This window comes from Mesoplodon mirus (genome assembly GCF_964341445.2).
Source record: "Mesoplodon mirus genome assembly, chromosome: 10".
Lineage (NCBI taxonomy): Eukaryota > Metazoa > Chordata > Mammalia > Artiodactyla > Ziphiidae > Mesoplodon > Mesoplodon mirus.
In genome coordinates this window covers 6,378,555-6,402,098 of record NC_138986.1, presented here as the reverse complement: position 1 = coordinate 6,402,098, position 23,544 = coordinate 6,378,555, and the positions used below count along the sequence as shown (strand labels likewise).

Here is a 23,544-nt window from a genome sequence, read left to right as displayed (position 1 = left end):
CAAGTATTCAGGCTTTTCCCTGTAACTCCCATTGGTCATTAGTTTTTAATCACTAATTAGAAGAGAGATCAGATTAAATTTCCAGCGGGGAAAACTCCCTGCAGCCTTCCTGTAGTGGAGGTATTCACTTCTATACAATTTATTAATGAAAGTGAACTCTTCTTCTGACCATGGGCAATACAACCTTTAAAATATCTTTTATATATGTAAACATAAAGCTCTGCATTTTGCTGCTCTAAGCATTTAGGTATCTGATAATGACCTGGATGTCAATAGTTCTCACCAGTGTTCAAACAGATAAAGACAATTCTTCATTCAGAATAAGAATTTATGGAATAAAACAATAGGGATTTCCCCACATAGTGATTTAGTTGTCTGGGAAACGATTTTTTCTACAAATGAGGACCACCTCATTATTTTGTGCTAAGTCTCATGTGCTTTAGACTGTGCCAGGACCACTGTGCCTGGGAATATTTACACATAGGGATAACTTGTCTCTCTTGGTATATAGCATGCACATAGACATTTGGCTATCACATACTGAAGATAGTAGACTATAGAGATAGCCAAACTGGGGCATGATATAGAGATAGTCAAACTGGGCCATGAGCTATTTAGTTACTCAGTCTTGGAGTCTTTCTACCTTTGAACTTGTTACATGATATGAATGAGCCTGCTGTTATACGAAGCTAAAAACATCCTAACTGACATGTAAGTCCTTGGTTTATATTCCTATGTACTTAGTTTTTGTAACCTCCAGGCTTTTTCATATATGTTCTATATTTTCTATTGAGACAACCCTATCCCTTCCTCTGTGTATATCATGACACAAAACTGAAAATAAATGTTTAGTCAGTATTCTATTTATTCTTGTCTAAAAAGATACAGGATCAGACCACTTCTGTGTTGGCTATTTCCAATTCCTTTCTTTAGTTGATTTTATATTGACGTTGCCCCCTCAAGTGAACGAACACAAGGCACTCCCACAGCATCCAGCACAGAGAAGGGACCGGCAATGATGTAAGAGATATAAGACACATGTGATTACCACCTTAAAACAGATCCAGCATAATAAGCTCCCCTCAACACTCCAGATGCCCAACTCAATATGATTTCATGGCATCTTACAGATTTAGAAAACATAGTTATTTTTTTCTGATAAAAAAGGAAGCACTTTTCAAGAAAACATTAACTTCCCATTTTAAAGTGTAGTTAGTATATGAAGGTAAGGACAGGGTGCTTTTAACCCCAATTTTGAGTCATACATTCATTCATTCATTCATTCATTCATTTATGGCTGTGCTGGGTCTTCATTGCTGCACACAGGCTTTCTCTAGTTTCAGCCAGCGGGGGCTGCTCTTCGTTGCAGTGTGTGGGCTTCTCATTGTGTTGGCTTCTCTTGTTGTGGAGCACGAACTCTAGGTGCGTGGGCTTCAGTAGTTGTGGCTCACGGACTTAGTTGCTCCGCCGCATGTGGGATCTTCCCAGACCCGGGGTCAGACCTGTGTCCCCTGCACTGGCAGGCGGATTCTTAACCACTGCACCACCAGGGAAATCCCTTAAGTCATACTCTTAAGAATGAAATTAGGGATCACCAGGGAGATAATTTGGGACGATCTCATACATGGCCATGATACCTGGGGAGGCATTACTAGGTTATAATTCTAACTAAGAAATTTTTAATCAAGGTAATTGTATTATACATGTCTGAAGAAATACTTTAATAATAAAATGAGATGATAGTTACGAGTAGTATAAGAGAGAATTCCAAGGAGACAAAGTGAAGCAATATGACTCTGGCACAACCCAAAGATGGGGCTGCACAGCTACAAGTGAGTGCTGGCCTGGAGGATCATCTAATGTCAAAGGACAGTCAGGTGTATCACGGTGTCGTAGTTCTGATAATACCACCCCTTAACGTGATCCAACTAACTACGTTTGTGGATTCTGCATCTACAAAATAACTATCAGATAATAATTGAGCTGCTGAAAAACCAATGATTAGAAGCCAGGGAGTTTTGAGATCCCTTGTAATAGCAGCCTTGCTATTAAGCCTTACTTAATCCTTACAAGGATCCTATGAAGTTAATACAAAAAAAAAAAAAAAACGCAAAAAACAAAACACACACACATACACACACACAAATAAATAAAAGCCAAGGTGATATATGCCAGAATGCAAAAACATAATCAGTTACCATATATTTGAAATGAAGGAAGAGGTCTAAAATAAAGGAGCAACAGCTAGCCAAACACGCAAAAGGAAACTGTAATATGGAATATACTCTTGAGTCAGACATGCCTCTTCTCTTCCCTACAAAAAGCCAAAGGGCCATGGGTAATAAAAATCTAATACAGACCAGCAGTCAGGAACTTAGGAAGTTCTGAGATACAAGTCAGATTTTCATCAATGATGGGTATGAATTGAGAGGCAAAGACAATATGTAATAAAGCCTCCTTTTATACTTCCTGCCAAGGCAGAAGTTGACATTTTTTAGAGGACATCAGGTCCAAGTGTGTTGGCAAGTGAGGATGCTCACGTAAGCTGCCAGGGTGTGGGCCCTTTCAGGACAGAAAATCCTGCTTATTTATCTGTAAGTAAGACACAGAGATCTATGCACAAGCAGCATGCCTGCATCCAGTGCTGTGCACTAATGTGCAGACGGCAAAGGCAGCCAAGAGAGGGAGGGGTTTCTGCAGGGAATGAGGCTGATGGGTGAGCAGGAATTCTAGAGGAGCACCGAGAACACTGAGGCATACTGCTCTGAATACATAAGCCCACTGTGAATGAATGCTTCGTGGTGGAAAGTGTTACGCATTATAAATACATCCATGGGTTTTATCATAGGCATCTTAATCCCCAAAGTATAGCATTTGGATAGATTCTACCTCCTAAAATGTAGATTCCTTGATTCAGTGAAATACAATGGGAATTCAGTGAACTAGCTTCTTGCAACATTTCCAATACTGAACAAACCCACTGTAATGGCAGTGTCCTTTCAAGAAAATAAACATGTCAGTAAGTTCAGAAATAGAGGATATTTTAAAAATTACCTGATGGACGATGACAGTGAAAAGGACCCATCACAGCTATAACTCAAGTATGGGTAAATCTGTAATGGACACATTTACCCTTAGGAGACACTGTCAAAATGTTTTTAATGTGAATTTAAAATATTTGAGTTTGGGGGCTCTTCTGTTTCTGCTATTTTTCACTCCTGATTTATATGCTGTCCCAAGAGCTTGAGAGCGTAAATTAGTTCCTGAGGGCAAAATCTCCATGGCTCCCCACACCAAGGCCTTGTTATTATAGGCCTGCTCTAGAGCACGAAGCCCCCTGGCAGTATTTGTTTCAGGTGAAAAGAACATCAAGCTGTTATTCTGAAAAAAGACACACTCCAGAAGAAATGCAGCCCAGAAGGGCTTTTGCAAAAGATCCTGCACCGGGGAAAAATAAATCCAGCACAATTATATTTGGGTCCTGCCTTTACAAAGGCTCATTAACATGTCATTCAAATGATGTAAAGAAAGACTGAACTGAGTTAGAGCTTTGCCTGCCAGGCTTTGTCATGGTAAAATGTCCTGTTGTCTAGATACCAGGAATGGAGGAGATGTTCAAGCAGCTCTGGTTTGTTCATGCTTGATACAGACTGGAAATGGTGAATTATTTACCTATTTTAAGGAAACTGCCCAGTTTCCTTTATTCTTTTTTTCCCACATCAGATGGAGTAAGTCAAACAATTACAGAGCTTTCATTCATGGTGGTTGAATCTATAAAAACACTCAAATGTCACCTGAGACTGAGGACTATATAATATAATCGAGCTTCTAATAAAAGTAAAAGAAACTGGCAAAGCTTAGAGAAGCCACTAGTGAAGATCTGTGTGAAGCGATCGAGACAGCAGAGGAGATTCTAAGGTCAGAATAGAGAGAGAGAGAGGAAGGAAAGCAGAGATGGCCGGAATATTGGACAGCACTGGGGCTTAGAAGATTCAGTAGGTGACCTGAACCTTCTACTGCCTCTTCACTAATCTTCAGGAAACACATGCCGTTCACACTCAGAGCTGAATCTGAGGGTATTTCGGCAGCACAGGTGGGCAACCTGGCTGGCCCAGAGTTTGTCTCAAGCTTGGCTGTCATCAGACAAACAGGTGCCCGGCACTTCATTCCTCTATTCCCAAGGGCAACTTCTTCTAAAATGAAATCTCATGCTCAAACTTCAGAAGCATATGATTTAAACATATGCCAGTCTCTTTCTCCATATTTGCAGCTTCTCAATCCTCCACCTCCCAGGCCCTTTCTTAGAATAGCTTCTTGTGGAAGCTATAAGGTTTAGGCGAAAAGTGATTTTCCCCTCCTTTTATCTAGTCCATAGAAGTCTTTCACAAGAAAACTGAGCAGCCACAAGAAAAGAGAATTAACGACATTTTAGAATGTGATATTTTAATGCCTGAGACTATTTTCAGAATGACAGAGGAATTTTCCTTTTGGAAACACACAGTCTTACAAAAAAAAAAATTCACCATGGACCATAACCAATGGACACAGGCCGGTTTCTGTCTTTTCATCCTACTTTAAGAAAAGAGAGAGAGAGAATGAAAAAAGTTATGAAGATAAAAGTATCTTCAAATGACATAAGGTGTTTAATTTGAAAGCAATTTTTTCCTCACATAGAGCAAGAATCTATTTCTATAAGATGAAAAGTGTATGAGACATAATAAACACTGCCTATGCTTAGATACATGATAATAAATTTACATTGATTAGTTTACTAAGATAAAAAGTTCTTCTGTGGAACATTATTAAGCAGAAAAAATCAGATAATTGTAATGCTTTAGGTATCCTTAGGTTTAATACGCTGGGGATTCATTACAACTAAGGGATTTTGTATAATGAGGGTTTCTCAGGAGCTCCTAGGGACAAGAGCCACTTTTTCCCAAGGTGTAATTAGTGGCTGCTGGATGGTAGGATTGGAGAGGTTCTGAGAAAAGCTCTTCCTTGACTGACCTGCACCACTGACTCATGCCAGGGAAATACACGCTATCCTTCCAAATACAAACACCACTCAGGGAGCTTTTTGTGGTCTTGTTGTGACTGACTCACAGAGTTACCCAATCTCCCAGGATGTGTGTCACCTCAATTCTCCAAATTCTCCCTAATTCTCCTTCTGTTTGCCTCATGCTTCTAGACTCAGCTGAACCACAGTGTCCTCCATAACACCCTTCCTGACTGCTCTAGTCTACAATAATCTCCCTAACATGGCAGCATCATAACTTAGCTTTTAATTTTTCCCCTATCACTCCTAGACTAGTCAGCCCCATCACCTTAACCGAGGTCATTGAAATCAGGTGAAAACTGATTTAAATGATCAAATAATCAGGCACAGTAGTTTATAGTTCTTTCACATACATATTGGAGAAACACAATATGTATTTCTTGGTAATAAGTGACCCTCTTGGGAGGAATGAAGACTCGGTACTTAAGGGAATATGAGGTGAAGACACTGAAAGAATAAGAAGGTAATGCTGAGGATAGTCATGACGCTACATTATTGTCCAGGACAGTGTAGTTTTATACTGCAATTTGCAACTTATTCGTGGATTATGAAATCTATAAATGAATAGGAATCAACAGTTTAAAAATGAAGTAGAGCTTTTAGAATGCTAACATGATTGCAAATGTCCAAGACTGGAAAATAGTGTAAAGCGCATTCTAAATTTATTTGACCATGAAACCCTTTAGAGAGGGTACACTGAGGAGCTGGGACTCTTCCCATCAGAGTCTGGAAAATGCTGGTTATAGGCCAAGGCCTCTGAAGACGCATCTGTCTCCTCTGTATATTCTGATTTCTACCTACCCTGCACTATGACTCATTCTACATAACAGGGATACCCTATGTAAGCAACAAAAAAGCTGAGAAGAACTGGGAGGAAAAAAAGTAAGAAAATGCTTGAAAATTTTGTTTCACTTTTATAAGGAATGAAAAATTCATTTCAATTCAGCCCCCAAACCTTGCAATATAGGTTTCTGAGAGGACTGCTTTTTAAGTGGTACCTTACAAAAAATGTTAATCTATTAAGAAAATACTGAAAGTCCTTAACTCTAGTGACAGTAGAACTAGAGTAAAAGGACTGAAATAAGGTGGAGTATGTTTTTAGGAGAGGGCACTGGACAAGTCCTATTTGTTGTCCTGAACACCTGTTATTTTTGTTGAACTGCTTTGTCTTTGTCTATCTCCTCACTCTTATTAAATTTTAATGAGTCTAAAAAATTGTTATATAAAACAGAAGAGAAAAATAATTGGTTATTTATGCATCAGAACTGACCAAAGTAGTAAAAAATAATTGAAGTAACCTGTTTTATTTTCCTTATAAACTCATAGCCTCTTTTTTAATAGGGCACAATGATTTTTATTTTTTTTTATATTTATGGAAACTTGACCTATAGACATTTTTTCTTCCTTTGGCAAATACTCTTTCATGATTACGTAAGAGTACAGCCTATTTCACATGGTAAGATATTAAAATGAAGGATACTAATTCACCTCTGGATTTCAGATGCTGAAGTCTCTTCAAAATCCTTTATGAACTTTTCAGTAAATCATTAACAAAATGACTTAGTTGTTTTCACAGAAAAATTACTTTCCATCAGGGAGATGAGTAAAACGTAGCATTTATCTCCTGGCACAGGCTTAGTATTGTTTTAACACTGTCTTCTTCATCTACACAATTCTTAGTCATCAAATGTCTGATATTTTGGCATATCACTACTTTAATTGCAAAAAAACAATCAAGTGAAAATTAATTTAAATAGTCAAGTAAGTCAGGGGAAAATCAATCCTGATTCTGCTCATATGAATCTGTTGCATCAAAATTCCTATCTACTCTCACCAGAGAATTTGGGATTGTATTTGAATTTTCTTTTTAAGAAGCTCTGTTTGCCTGCCAGGAGTATAGACAGAACTAAGACTGAATTTCAACTTGAAAGGCACCAAGTAGAATCTCATAAGTTTCATGGATGAAATCTTATAACGTTCAAGGTAAAGTCTATCGAGCAGAAAAGAACAGAACTGAACGATCTCAAAGGACTAAAACACTGACTGCAATCTCAATTATTGGGAAAACTTTCCTTCATCCATCCTAAGAAGCCATTTTCAAAGCTCATCACACGAGCCACATTCTGAAAATCTTCAGACCTGGCTAAGTCCTCAGCAACAAAAGGAAAAAGAACCAAAGGAAATACAAATTCAATTAAAGAAGGAACTAAAACCAAAAGGTGTTAAGTGACAATAAAACAATTTTCAATAATATGTATAGAAGAATGTATGAAGTCTACAGTATGTAAGGGACTGAAGGAAATCAGGACCCTTCATTGATTCTTTGATTTGATTTATCTGTGATAAATAAAAGTGGGGAGAGGACTGGCCAGGAAGAGTAAAATGAGTCACAAATATGCTCCTTCCCCTAGATCTTTTTCCTTCGTTAAGCTCAATATTTTGAATATTTACATCCTTATATTGATTGGCAATTATAGTAAAACAGAACTATTTGATGGAATTACATCCATTCATCCAAAAATAATATTACTCAAGATAGGCAGAGAATTTTCCCTCCCTTTCTCCACAGGTGGTACAGAGCTGGACGTCATGAATGTGTGGTTTGCAAAGTCTCCAGACCATGTGGCCCTACTTGGAAGCTTGATTTGCCTAATCATTCCATCCCTTTCATGCTCGGGTTGTCTCCAGTATTTCCTGGTTGTGAATAACATTTTGTGAACATCTCTATGCATTAATCTTTGATGCCATTTCTAATTATTTCTTCATGGTAGAACTGAAAAGGATTAAATTATTGAGTTAGCAATCAGGAATCATTTTAAACCTCGTGATACATTTTAATCTGGTTGATTTAAAACATCTACTACCAACTGATTTGGGGGCTGCATTTTTGCTTCCCCATCCTAGATCCCCTTTCTACTCTCCTTTTTATTCTATTCTCTCTTGACTTTTTCTCCCAAACCTCTGTCCCACACACATTTGCAAACAATGCACCATCTCCAAGAGCGCCTCCATGAATCCCGAAGACATCGTGGAGCTTCAGACTTTATGCTAGTTGTTGGTTTTGTTTGGTTTTTACGGAGTCCCCTTATACCTTGCTCCTCCCTCTCCTAATTTAAGTCTCCTGTTTCCTCCTACAGGAATGATCTACTTCCTCATCAAGGTTAGTAATGCATTCTGATCATGCCTCATACATAGCAAGTAGATCTCACACTCTCTAGAAGTGCTTTACCAAACAGCTGCTCCAGCTAGAAGGTGGACTCTAAGGGCACAGACAAAAACACGATTGATCTCTGTATCATAAGAATATACCAAATGGCTTGGCACATAAGAGGTACTCCATAAATGCTTAGGAAATTTAATTACTACAGAGGAAATTCAAAAGGCATCCCAAAGGCCTAGATTATGCTCTTTCAGGATAATTTGTAATTTGATAATGTAAAAATGCACTATTACACAGAAAGTAGATTAAATTAATTTCAAAATGTTCTACAACAGTTTTACCAGATATTTCTGAGACCATAATGCAAAACTGGTTAGATGTCTTGAATCAGGAAACAATCAAAACGTTAAGACTTTTCATTCCCTCAAATTGTAGCCATATTCAATTTCTTACTTTTGCTGTCATGTATATTGTGGACTTGAGGCTTTAGTGGTCTCTGTATTTTATCAAAAGCTTGCATTTTAGTCCAGAGCCTGTGCTCCACAATGGGAGAGGCCACAGCAGTGAGAGGCCCGCATACCGCAAAAAAAAAAAAAAAAAAAAAGCTTGCATTTTATAAGGAGAATTTGTATTAATTTCTTAATGCAATATGTGATTTAATATTAAACTCTTCCATGATATTTTTCCTTGTGATTTCCTGCTAGAAGTCTATTGATTTTGATCATCTATTAGAAGCCAACTCATGGACCAGAATGTAATTGTCAGAGTGTAACCGATTTTTCTAATAATTTCTATTTAGTTGATTAAACCTAGGTAATATAATACAAGGTTCTGCTAAATAACTAAAATTTTAAAAAGGAATACCATTAGGAAGGCTTTTTCTGGATTACAGATGTGATCTATCATATAGTTTAAAATAATAAACTCAGAGGGAGGGGATATGGGGATCTATGTATACATATAGCTGATTCACTTTGTTATACAGCAGAAACGAACACAACATTGTAAAGCAATTATACTCCAATAAAGATGATAAAAATTAATTTAAAAAACAAAAAACAACTCAGTTTTCTGTCTCAATGGTTGGTCTCTACTTTCTCCTCAGGAAATAGTACATGCTGCACCTCTGTTTCCCATCACAGTGGTTCTGAATATTGAAAATATGCTGCTCTTATCTTTCTAACCTCATTGAAACAGGATTCTTATCTTGTGCAAGTGCAAAAGGCCAAAGTTTTAAGTGAGCAAAGTCACTGTGATTGCATAAAAGCAGAAAAGAACACAAATACCTGTTCTACTTATCACAATTATTTAACTCTAAATGAATCATTAAGTGTTTACTGCTTGCTCACTTTCGGCCCTGTTCTGGGTCTACAAGAAGAAAAGAACATCTACGTTTCAGAAGCTTAGCACCTACTTGAGCAAGAGAAGTGTCCCCCTGAAAAGCAATGTATGAAACTGTTTAAAATCATATGATGTTATATGTCTGGATAAAATTTGAACTTGCTTCGAGCCTGCCCTCTCATGCATATTAATTCATGTGGATATTAAATACAATCCAAAATTATGGTTAATGTGTATTATTTGATGTAGAGAAGGAACTAAAATATTGTGCAACCATTTTACACATGGTGACATTTTAAATCTTATGGACAATCTAGGAGAATTTTTTTAAATGTCTTCTTTAGGCACCTCTTCTTGCAAACATTCTCCTTAGAATTTGGTTGCCCATCCCCTCTTTTCTGACTTGCCTTCCTTGACTTGCATTTGACCATTTCTCTTCTGCCCCCTTCCTGTACGACTCAGTTCCTAAAAACACGATTACTGGTCCCTGTTACCTGTTGCTGGGACTACTATAGTCTTCCCACTAGTCCCACATTATCAGTCTCCTCTGTCTCCTCCTCTCTGCAGTCCATATTCCAGTCCCAAGCTAGTGTGTTCCTGCAAGAACACAGTGGCTTCACACCATTCCTTTGCTCACAAATGGTCATTAGCTCTCCTCTAAAAACCAGATTAAAGTCAGTTTCCATGCTGGCATTCAGGGCCATCCACAGTAACTCCAACTCTAATCCTAACCCTAGCCCTAACCCTAGACCACCTACCTGTGCATTTGTACCTTCTATTACTCTCCCACACTCATCCTTAGAGCCTACCTGGACCAGCCTCTGCATTTAAAAACATCAGATGATTTACTATCTCAATGCCTTTGCCTTGCACATCTCTAGCCATTAAATTCTACTTATCTTCTGAGTCCATCTTAAATACTCCCTTTTATTTAGTAATCATCTATGAGCATTACATAGATGCTCATATGTGAGCACTCTTTTTCTAAAATGCAATAGTACTTTATGCTTATCTTATGGAAGTGGCCATAGTTTTCTTTACATTACCCTTATTTATGCACTGTTCCCAATCACTAGATTTACAAATACCATGAAGACAGGTACTTGGTACTACTTACATTCTTATTCTCTAGTGCACTCAGCAGAGTAGTTTGCACATAGTAGGAATAAGATTAGTATTTACTGGATTGACATTTTAATCAAGCTTATATATTCTCTCTAAAAATATAATCTAGGAAATGAATTTAATCTAGGAAACTAACTGTTAATCATTAGTGACAAAATAGAATCTAAGGATGGCTTAATGGCAATATAAATAGGTCATCTTATGGGGTAAATGGATGTTGTAGGGATAGGGAAGGTTCTAGACTTAATATTCAGGTTCCAGTGAGAGAGATGAATGGTTTCCTAAGATCCATGAATATCTGCATGTCTTCTTTTCCACATGACATTATTTTGCAACTGAATATATCAATATGAGGTCGTACGTTCCACAAAATGTAGTGAGGACACCTTCAGGGTTTGGGTCTTCCAGAAGGAATCACATTGCACTCATTTGGCAACATCTCTGCCAGTGACTAGAATTCCTGCTGTCTACAGTTTTGCTGTGATTATTTACACTTTTATGGGCTTACTAACAAGAATCACAAGGCATAATAGAATGACCAGTTAGATTTTCCCAAAGTAACTTGTTATTCAGAAGAAAAATATCTCCAGGAAAGTATCTTTAATTATCCTGGAACAATTCACCATAAGAGATATCCCCAAGTGCCCCTAAAAGTTCCCAAATTAGGACAATTGTTATTTGTTTATCCAACTTACTGAGAACTATTTGAAGCATCTGACCATGCTGGAACTTAAGGAACTACCCTTTAAGATGGTACTTTCTGTCGAGCAGAGGCAACAGAAGGACCAAGCTAAGGAAGAGTTCTCCCAAGGATGAGGTGTGTCAGAATCCCTCCAGTAGAGAGGACAGGGTGGCTCTCGACCCACCCAATTCAACTTTGAGGGAGGACACATTACTCCAGCATTAGCTCTTTTCCCAGCTTCCAAGGAGGAGACTGTATGAGAGCAGTCTGGCTAGGTTCAAGTACTTCACTACCAAAGCTCACAGGTTTATCCACGGAGTCTGCCACGTCTGACCATGTGAGCACGCAAGGTTTCCTTAGAGAATCGGTGAGAGCGCAATCCTCTGGAAAGTGTGATGAGGACATTGGACCAGGACGCTTGGTGTACAACAGTAAATAGGCCCTGGGAAAGCAGTGTGTGCCATCTAAGAATGCTTGCCTAACACAGGCAGAATATTATCCTCTCAAAGGCAATCGACAAGCTTTGATTAAGTAGAGATAAAATTGTATTTAAACCATAATGGAAAAGAATATAAATATGTATTCATATAATATTATATGTATATATAAAGAATGTATATGTATGTATAACTGAGTTGCTTTGCTGTACAGAAGAAATTAATACAACATTGTAAATCAACTATACTTCAATTTAAAAAATTCACTAAATCAACCATTATAACTGAAACATAATTTGTAATATATTTTCTCCATTAGACACTTCTTCCTTGTATGCAAACATAAAACTTGTTAACATACAAACAAACAAATACACAAAGGATTCTCCCTAAATCTTAGCAACTTACATTAAAGAAAGTTCCTTAAATGACTACAGTTCCTCGGGAATATTATTATTCATTTATGTTCCATCATTTCATAGAGTGAATACCGACTTAAAATTTCTCAAAGTGCCAGGCCTGTCTGTACTTTGAAGACAATTATGTCAATGTCTCTAACTTCCTGTGTATGTCATACTCTTTTCCATATGGAAGAGGCTATCAATTTTATGTCTGCATGAAGGAGAGGAATCATAGGACATTTCACCTGTTAAATCACATCTATTTTAAGGAAAGAAAGATGGTAAATACATTTTCTCTATAAAGAATGCTGTCTACCATTATTTCTCATTAATCAAATGTGATGTGTAACTTGCTAAAAAGCCCTATAGCATTTTCCTAACAATTATAGCTCCTAATCTGTATAACATGCTGCTTCATTTTAAGCCAAAGGGACATTCTTGAGATCCATAAATAGTACAGAGTATAAAGAGGGAAAAAAATATAACTTGTACTCTAGCTTTTAGCCAGAGAAAACAGAAACAGAGAAAAGAGAAAAACAGGTAATGCTTTCCACATCTGAGTGATAAAACATATGCACAGAATTCCTACTGACTATATGGGAACAGCCAGGAAATCATTCTTTTAAAAATGAGTTTTAAGCAGAACAGTAATCTAGTAAAGCATCATTACACATTGCACCGCCTGGAGCAGCCCCACAGTGTGGTATGATGCCTTTAGAAAGCAGAGTTTGGTCCAATAGTGCTGTCTAGGGGAGAATGTGAGTTAAAGAGAGGGAGTGCTGTGCACATTTGTATCCACTCTACAACAATCCACTATTGCCCCTGGTGCCCGGCATCTCCTCTGCACCCACAAATCTGGACTTAGGCTTCACGTGCGTGCCCTCTGCAGCTACAAGCTTTGCATCCCAATTAAACCAACCCCACTGTTCTGCAAGAATAGCCCTGCTCAGTGACTGACAAACATTTAAGAATGTACGCATGTGAAACTAAGATGAAAATGAGAACAGACATTATTTATGTGAAAGGGCATTTAAAGATGAATAAGTTATGTGAGGTTGAGAAAGTATGCCCATGTAGAAATGGATGAGACAGTTGCTGAAGTATGGAAGACTAGTTGTGGAAATGCTAGGGCAAATCAAGTAGACATGTGACAGTTGTTATTTTATAATGGCCATAGAAAACTTGCTAATTAGTATTTATCAAAAAAAGTTTTCGAGTGACCAATCTTTTTTTTTTTTTTTGAGGTACGTGGGCCTCTCACTGTTGTGGCCTCTCCCGTTGCGGAGCACAGGCTCTGGACGCGCAGGCTCAGAGGCCATGGCTCATGGACCCAGCCGCTCCGTGGGGCATGTGGGATCCTCCCGGACCGGGGCACGAACCCGTGTCCCCTGCATTGGCAGGCGGACTCTCAACCACTGCACCACCAGGGAAGCCCTGCACTTTTTATATGTAGAGTGTGAATGCTATGCATGGGAACGCCCTAATCTATTTGGTACTCTGGAATTTTGTTAGACAACAAAAGAAATCTTAAAAAGTGACTTCATTTGGAATTCAGAAATTGTATTTACACTGAAATGTTTATTACAATGAAATATAGCAGAAAGGCTTGTAAGTTATAGAACAACATTAGAAGCTTATGTGTTGACTGAAGTTTTCCACCAAGTTTATGAAGACGGTGGAGGGATATTTCTACCACAAAAAAAGTAACATTAATTTTTACACATAATATTAGAAACTAAGTATTTTCTATGCAATATACTCCTATGCTGGGAATTCCAGATCTTTATGTCAAAGATCCTGGAAAATCTACTGAGGGTATCATGTCAAAACTCAAAGTTGTCAAGTATTACTAATGATATCTCTACTGTGTCCTTATACAGAAATGGTGTTATTTTGAATCTAGAGCCCAGAAATAGACCTAAACACATATGGGCATTTGATTTTGATGAACAAAGTCAACCAAGGGGAAAGGAATGAGTGCATATACATATAGGTATGCATACCTAACACCGCAATAAAATTAACATGAGCTGGATCCTAAATCTAAATGGAAAAGCCACAACTATAAAGTGTCTAGGAGAAAACATAGGAGAATATTTTATGACTTGAGATTATGCAAAGGTTTCTTTGACAGACTCTAGCAATAACTATAAAAGAGTAATACATTTAAAATTTAAAATGTCTCTTCATCAAAAGATGATATAAAGAAAATGAATTAACAACCTACAGACTGTCAGAAAATAGTCATAAAACATATATCTGACAAAGTACTGGCATCTAATATATATATATATATATATATATATATATATATATATATATATATATATATATGAAAGATTCTGGAAAGATACACCAAACAATCCAATTAAAACATGAGCGGAAGAGTTCTCAGAGCTCCTGGTACAAGCTTCTTCCCTTGGGTGGATTCTTGGCTTTTCTCCCAGCATGGCCCCCAAACACCAGTCTTCACTTCCACCCCAAGCAAAGAAACTGAAGAAACCGAGAAGGACTCCTGCCTCCAGGCCAGAGGAAATGTCTGCTTCTCCGAACTTGCCGAAGGAAGAAAAAGAACAGCAAGAAGCAATTCAACATATTGATGAAGTACAAAATGAAATAGACAGACTTAACAAACAAGCCAGTGAGGAGATTTTGAAAGTAGAACAGAAATATAACAAACTCCGCCAACCATTTTTTAGGAAGAGGTCGGAATTGATCGCCAAAATCCCAAATTTTGGGGTAACAACATTTGTTAACCATCCACAAGTGTCTGCACTGCTTGGGGAGGAGGATGAAGAGGCGCTGCATTATTTGACAAGAGTCAAAGTGACAGAATTTGAAGATATTAAATCAGGTTACAGAATAGATTTTTATTTTGATGAAAACCCTTACTTTGTAAATAAAGTTCTCTCCAAAGAATTTCATCTGAATGAGAGTGGTGATCCATCTTCAAAGTCCACTGAAATCAAACGGAAATCCGGAAAGGATCTGACAAACGTTCAAGTCAAACTCAGAATAAAGCCAGCAGGAAGAGACAGCATGAGGACCCAGAAAGCTTCTTCACCTGGTTTACTGATCATTCTGATGCAGGTGCAGATGAGTTAGGAGAGGTCATCAAAGATGATATTTGGCCAAATCCATTACAGTACTACTTGGTTCTGGACATGGATGATGAGGAAAGGGAAGGAGAAGAAGATGACGATGACGATGAAGAGGAAGAAGGATTGGAAGATACTGATGAAGAAGGGGATGAGGATGAAGGTGAAGAAGATGAAGATGATGATGAAGGGGGAGGAAGGAGAGGAAGATGAAGGAGAAGATGACTAATGGAACACTGGTGGATTCCAACCTTCCTTTCTTAATTTTCTCCAGTCCCTGGGAGCAAGTTGCAGTCTTTTTTTTTTTTTTTTTCTCCTTCTCCTCTTGTGCTCAGTTGCCCTGTTTTTGAGGTCTCTTTTCTCCTTTATACCATGGCTCACAACTTATTTTGGGGGGAAATGCCTTGAGCAGAATTCAGTGGGAAAAGAATCTCTACCCCTTTCTGTTCCAAATTCATTTTTATCTCTTCCTGTCTCAACAAAAACTTTATGGAATCAACACCACCATGCTCTGTGGGAAAAAAGAAGACCCTTCTGCTCCCTTAGCTCTACTGGAAGCTGGAGGGTGCATAGAATTCTAGCTTCTTTCCTCCTTTCTCTGTATATTGGGCTCAGAGATTACACCGTGTCTCTATGTGAATATGGACAGTTAGCATTTACCAACATGTATCTGTCTACTTTCTCTTGTTTAAAAAAAGAAAAAAAAACTTTAAAAAATGGGGTTACAGAAGGTCAGCAAAGGGTGGGTTTGAGATGTTTGGGTGGGTTAAGTGGGCATTTTGACAACATGGCTTCTCCTTTGGCATGTTAAATTGTGATGTTTAATGGACATCCTTGCAGTTTAAGATGACGCTTTTAAAATAAAATTCTCTCCTAATGAAAAAAAAAATGAGCGGAAGACCAAAACTAGACATTTCACCAAGGAAGACATACAGATGGACAAGAGGCACATGAAAAGATGCTCAACATCATTAATTATTAGAGAAATGCAAATCAAAACCACAATGAGGTTTCATCTCATGCCGGTCAGAATGGCCATTATCAAAACATCTAGAAACAATAAGTGCTGGAAAGGTTGTGGTGAAAAGGGAACCCTCCTGCACTGTTAGTGGGAATGCAAATTGATACAGCTGCTATGGAAAGCAGTATGGAGGTTCCTTAAAAAACTAAAAATAGAACTACCATATGACCCAGCAATCCCACTACTGGGCATATACCCTGAGAAAATCATAATTCAAAAAGAGACATGTACCACAATGTTCATTGCAGCTCTATTTACAATAGCCAGGACATGGAAGCAACCTAAGTGTCCATCAACAGATGAATGGATAAAGAAGATGTGTCACATACATACAATGGAATATTACTCTGCCATAGAAAGAAATGAAATTGAGTTATTTGTAGTGAGGTGGATGGACCTAGAGTCTGTCGTACAGAGTGAAGTAAGTCATAAAGAGAAAAACAAATACTGTATGCTAATGCATATACATGGAATCTAAAAAAAAAAAAAATGGTACTGATGAACCTAGTTGCAGGGCAGGAATAAAGAGGTAGACATAGAAAATGGACTTGAGGACATGGGGTGGGATGGGGATGCTGGGGCAAAGTGAGTGTAGCATTGACATATACACTATACCGAATGTAAAATAGTTAGCTAGTGGGAAACAGCAGCATAGCAAAGGGAGATTGGCTCAGTGCCTTGTGATGACTTAGAGGGGTGGGATGGGGGGATGGGAGGGAGGCTCACAAAGGAGGGGATATGGGGACATATGTATGCATATGGCTGATTCACTTTGGTGTACAACAGAAACTAACACATTGTTGTGAATCAATTATATTCCAATAAAGATCTATTAAATATATATATATATATATATATACTTAAAAAAAGCAAATGATACACAAGTATTGAACTCTACATAGTGGTGTTCGTTATGTAGCAATGTATTTAGCGATGACGTGTAATCATGTCTCTAATTTACTCTAAAATGCCTCAAAACCAAGATGGATTGGTAAGTGATTAGAGATGGATAGATGGATATTTAGGTAACAAAGAAACTACAATAAAATGTTAATTGCAGAATCTAGGTCCTGTGTATATGAATGTTCACTGTACAATTCTTTCAACTTTTCTGTATATTTGAAAATTTTCAAAATATAATTTTGAAAAAAAATCCACAAGTCCAGGAACCACTGATCTACAGCACCAGGACTCAGTTGTTACTTTCTGATAAATGACTTTCCCCCCAAAAGGAAACACTTGTTCTCTTCCCTCTGGACCCTTCCACTGCACAGCTTCTCACCCTCTTGTCCATTTCATATCCAACCTTATTTCTTTTTTTCAAAAGGAAAAGAAGCAGCCTTATTTTTCTGAAAGCAGATTATGCTAAGGGGCACATTACACTTTACGGCAGCTATGCTAGTAATTTTCACTTCAAAGGACTGTTATTTGGATGCTGTTTGTTCAGTTTCCCAGTTTATCTCATAGCCTTGCCATTCTATTCAATTTGACTGAAATTAATACTGTTTTAGTTGGTCCTGCTTCACCATACCAAAATAAGACAGAATGGAACTAACAGCAGAAGTGTCTATTCTACACAAAGATGTCTGATCACTTTAACGTTATTATTTTAGGTACTCTTAACCCTTAAAACCAAGTATCAGGTTTAGACTTGCAGATTTGATTCATGAAAGCCCTCAAATAGAGCTCAGACTGGACATGGAGGGACTGACCCTGATTTTCACTCTCCTTGGATTATTTTAATATTTTTTTAAATTAAAGAAAACAAATGACCAGCTTTACATCACTGTTATTTGCATCAGTGAATATCTACAACTGTTTCTCTTCTTAGAAATCCATTAAAATGTGCCATTTCTGATGTCGATCTTGCCCTCTGTAATGTACTTCTACTGGAACAGGAACAATGTCAACATCAACAATGTAAGCCATTTCTAACTTAACTAGTCTAGAATTTGTAAGAGATAGTCAGCTTTTACTGGAAACAGACCCAGAACAAATCTGTGTGTGGAAAAGTAGGTGTTAAAGTCCCCTTTGTCTTCAAAAGATTGGTTTTATATGATTTTAGTATGTTGTTTTGGTATGATTTAGTCTCGTATGATTTTAGCTAATAAAACTGTATGCTTCTTTCTGGAGCTGCACACATTTAGAAACTAGCTGGCTCATTTCATTTGATATACACTTCACTGTGAATGACTGAGTAAATGAGGTCTTAAGACTTAGGGACTCAAATCTTTGAATATATGCAGAGACTAAGTACTGTTAAATGCTGCTCAGGGGCTTCCGTGGTGGCGCAGTGGTTGAGAGTCTGCCTGCCGATGCAGGGGACACGGGTTCGTGCCCCGGTCCGGGAAGATCCCACATGCCACGGAGCGGCTGGGCCCATGAGCCATGGCCGCTGGGCCTGCGCGTCCGGAGCCTGTGCTCTGCAACGGGAGAGGCCACAACAGTGAGAGGCCCGCGTACCGCAAAAAAAAAAAAAAAAAAAAAAAAAAAAAAGAAAAACCCAAAAAATGCTGCTCAGGATGGCAAAGACTGAGGTTTAGTTGCATTGACAGCAAGTAAAATCTAGATCTTCAGAGAACAAAAGTCTATGTTTCAATAGGTTTAACAACTTCAGTTGAAAGCATATTTTAAAAACTGATACTCATAACAAGCCCAGCAAAAAAGAAGCTATTTATAAATCAAGCCTCTGAAACAAGAATATAGAAACCCCCAAAATATCTTATATAATTATTCATTTTTTAAAAAGGTGATTATGACAACATGCAGACATGAATAAGAAAAATACACTGAAGGGAAAAAGTGCAATAACCCCAAAGAAACCTAAATATATTTTACGGAAAAGAGCAGAAAAGACTGTGCATAAAGACGAACAGGAGAAGTAATTAGCTTGTCTATCTGGGAGAAGAAAAAGGTTATTGTAGCTTTCTAGGCATGGGAAGCTAGACCAAGTGTGAAGGGAGAACCTCACAGTGTGAATAGCTAAATATAACCTAGAAATCCCATCTCCTGGTACACTGCAGCGTTCCTTAAAAAAGGCTTCCGAATGTAAAGAGAGAGAGAGAGGAAAAAAAAAAAGAGGTTTAGGGATTATGAAACAGAGGAAGAAAGCCAAGTGGGACACCATGTTGACTGAGGTGATGATTCTCTCCAGAACAAGGAAGTGTGGCTGAAAGCCTAAGTGAGTTGCTTCTTAGTGTTTACAGAGGGAGATTAATTGTCCCCTACTCTGAACTCTACAGTGTGCAGGTTGGAAATGCTTCTTCATGGAGTGTTCAATACCAAGGCCTCCCAACTAGACCAATGACTATGCTAAATGTCCATCCATCTTTTAGGGCAAAAAGGCAATCATCCAAGAGAGTTGAAAAGATGTGGGAAAAAAATTGGGGAGCTATTGACCAAATGTACAACCCTCTCAATACAACTAGCCACTGTGTGAAAGAATGGGTTGGTACACATATTATTCTTAGGTATTAAAATGTTCTATAGGAAGACCAGGGTATTACAGTACGGTGCATCACTTTCAATAGTTTTGCCAAATATCTGGTGAAGAATAATCAACTGGGGCAACACATGGTTTTTCAAAGAAAGGCAAAACCCTCCAACAAGAAGTGTATTTCCTCATGAGTTAAGTTAATAGTGCTCTTCAACCATTTAATAAAATATTTATTGAGTACCTTTCATTGTTGTCAGTGTCAAGGTACAAGGGAAACAGCTGTAAATAGGAGACACACTCTGCTCTAGTAGGAGGAAACAGATCATCTCAACAAATTAACAAGACAATTTCAGCTAATCATAAATGATACCAAAATATAAAATATAAAACAGTGTTAAGAAGTAATTGAAGGAGATACTTTAAAACAGGTGACCAAAAACACTTCTCTGAGAAAGTGATATTGAAGTTGGTCACAGAGTGATGAAGAGGTGCCGGCCATTCCAAGGTCTGAGGGAAGGCATTTCAGGCAGGGTAGCTCATGCAGAGACCCCCGAGGAGGGAATGAGCTTATGAGTTGGAAGAACAGAAGGAAGGACAGTTGTGGTTGGAACATAGCGAGCAAAGGAATACTTGGTATAAGATTTATTCACTCACATCTATGTCTAGCACTTACAAGGGCCATAGAGTGTTCCAGGTACTGAAGGTATGGAAGTGAACAACACTGACCAAATCCTTTCCCACATGAAGCTGAGCTTCCAGTGGAGTCTCTGGTGGGATCAGAGAAGAGGACAAGGCTAGATCACAGGGCTTGGGACTTCCGGGCCACAATACAAGTTTGAATATGTTGCCAAGTGACTGTGACAAACCCTTTTCTACCCCATGCCACATCCCCTTAGCACACATGATTCTACCACAGCTCTCAGGGAGAAATGAAGGCAAGCTATGAAAGTGAAAGGGTCTACTTGACAACATCAAAAAATCTCATATCTGGGGCCAAAAGGTCCACTTTGCTGAAAGCCAGGCCCTGGGATTAATTTAAAGCGTTGCTGATTACATAGGAACCTCTACTCTGGAGGAGTTGGTAACCCATCTTTAGCAGAATTGCTCATACTACAGATAAGAATTTGCTTTTCTTGCCTCTGCCAGCTCCACTATTCAAGCACTCTCAGAATGCCTGCTTTACCAAAACGGGATCACATATGCCATTGCATGGAATCGAAGAACTCTTTTAATGGTGAAGGAAATGGAACAGTGGGAAGTAGGATGAAAGATTTCATCGATTCAATTCTATGCTGTATCACGTGAAAGCAGCCAACTTAATAGGATGTGGGAATGGTCTATCTAATACTTAGTTAAGGGACAGACTGGGTATTCCTAAGATACTGTATATTCATTGAACCAATGACTTATACATGATGTTGTGTCACCAAAAACTAGAATAAAAAGGTCTGGGCAACAAGAGGTCAAAATGAAATTGTCCCCTCTCACCATGATTCCTAGTGACTGACTTAACAGAATTTACGCTTCTCATCCACTCGAGTCTTGGCACTGCTCATGAGAGGTCCTGGTTCCTGAGCTGGGATAGAGTAAGGACTCAACTGAACTTGAAGTTATGATAACTACCTGGTCGTTTAGAGCTCTGCCGGCAGCAGGAAAAGAAATGAGTCACTATAGTGGGACAAATGATCAGCCCTGAGAATCATGAGAAACTAGGATTGCTACTACATAATGGCGTCATGACAGAGTATATCTGGAACCTGGGGATTCATTGGGCATCTCTGGATGATTATATATGGTAGTAACAGTAAATACTCAACTGAAGGCTACCATAGCCTGTCAAGGGCTTGGACGCTCAGGAATGGAGGCCTGAGTCATGCACCAAGTGAGAAAGCTTCCAGCTAAAGTGTTGGCTGAGGTTGAAGGAAATCTAGAACGGGGATGTTGAAGATTACTGATGAATATGAATTATGGCCTTAGTCCAGGTACAGCAGTGGGGACTACCACGCCTCCTATCTGAAATCTATTTTTAGGGATTGCAACAGGCTACTCCCTTGAAAACAATCAGTGACAAAGTGAACTTAATGTGGAGCCCAGGAGAACTGAGCAGTATAAGGGGTGGACTTGAGTAGATGCTCTTTTGTGCCCCATGCCATATCCCCAGGGTCCAATTTGTTTAGTTTAGCTTGGTACACAGCTTTTGGCACACTCCCAGTAGCCTATCTCAAGAGCCCCAGGGAATCTCAGAGCTTCCATGCTTTGGGGCTTTCTCTGAAGCCACAGCCTGGCTGGAAGCATAGCCCCAAGGAGCCAAAAGCAATCTTTAAGCAACAGGGTGTGGGGAATGGTAGGTAAATGCTCCAGCTTCCCATCTTTTGGAGGGACAACTCTGCAGGCATTTTCCATGGTTTCTCAGATTCCTGCTGAGATTGTGCCCCAGCTGTCCACTGCGCTACAAGCTCAACTACCCACTCTGTACTGGCTTCCCGTCCTTCCGTGTCTCACTTTCCCAGCTCCTCACTGTGACTCCCAGCTTCACCTCCTGAATGAACCACTAGGACACTATGTCTCAGGCTCTGTTTTTAGAAAAATCAAACAAAGATAGTGTCTTAGGGGCTAGCATGCATACTGTTGACTTTATATATATATATATATATATATATATATATATATATATATATACACACACACACACACACACACACACAACGTGAGAGCTGTGAGTTAAGTTTTACTTGGGGCAAAATAAGGACTGCAGCCCAGGAGACAGTGTTTCAGATAACTCTGAGAAACTGCTCCTAGGAGGTGAGGGGAGGGTCCACGTTATGTAGAAGTTTTGCAACAAAGGACAGGTAGTCGGAACTTCAAAAGATTATTGTTCATGAAAGAAAACCAGACATCTCAAGTTAAGGAATTGAGCGCTTTTCTATATATGGGAAGGTGCAAGAATCTGGGCTCACTGAAATCATTCCTTTGATCTGCACCTCAGCTCTCTGGGGCCAGTATCTTGACACATCCTGAGTCTCCTCAGGACTCACCACAGGGAGTGGCTGCAGTCTGATGGCTGGTAGGTGGCAGGTATCCTTTACAGTCCTGAGTTTCCTGGGCTCACACTGGAGGGGCTGCAACCATTGATGACTGTGGCATCCTTTGTTTATTGATATGGCAGGAAATATTTTGTTTCTCAGTACATTAAACTGTATCAAGAATGAGGAACCAAGCTGATGAGGTGGCCTACAGGGACATGTTAGGAAATTAAAGAAAATGTATGGCCAAGTTTTAGCATTGTTAAATGCAAGGTGCAGAATTTTGAGGATTAAAAGACAAAAATAAAAACTGCATATGTAAAATGAAGAGTCCAAAAGATCTGCTGTGAGGAAGGTACGGGAATCTGAAAGTTCCCACAGAATATTCTCTGAAGAAACAGTCCCCCACCAATGAGCAACTTCAATCAAAGCAGCCATCAAAACTACAGGAAATAGTCAGAAGTGTTTTGGATGTACAATTAAAAAAAATTAACCTACTCTTACATGATACATTGGAATGTTGACATTTGCAAAACTTTTGTCAGCTGTCACACAAATGGACACTGGAGCTGGAACTAGAGCCTGGAGTTGACTCTTGGCCCAACAGGTACTTTCTGTGTGACCTTGGATGATCATTCTGTGCCTGGGTGTCTTTTATCTGTAAAAAAGAGACTATTGAAAGAGCATCTTCATCAGAGTAAATGCTATTTAAATTTTGGCTATTGTTTTTATTATTACTTGGCAAATACCAAGGAATATCTAAC

General features: G+C 38.7%; 1 protein-coding gene and 1 pseudogene across 8 annotated transcripts in view; one reads left to right on the top strand and one right to left on the bottom strand.

Annotated features, from left to right (window-relative positions):
• Window positions 1-23,544, bottom strand: part of PRKN (parkin RBR E3 ubiquitin protein ligase) — a 1,310,471-nt gene that overhangs the window by 768,337 nt on the left and 518,590 nt on the right. The gene's annotated exons all lie outside the window — the stretch shown is intronic.
• Window positions 14,651-16,383, top strand: LOC309811132 (protein SET-like; annotated as a pseudogene). The gene has a single exon. The product of its transcript is annotated as a protein SET-like (transcript).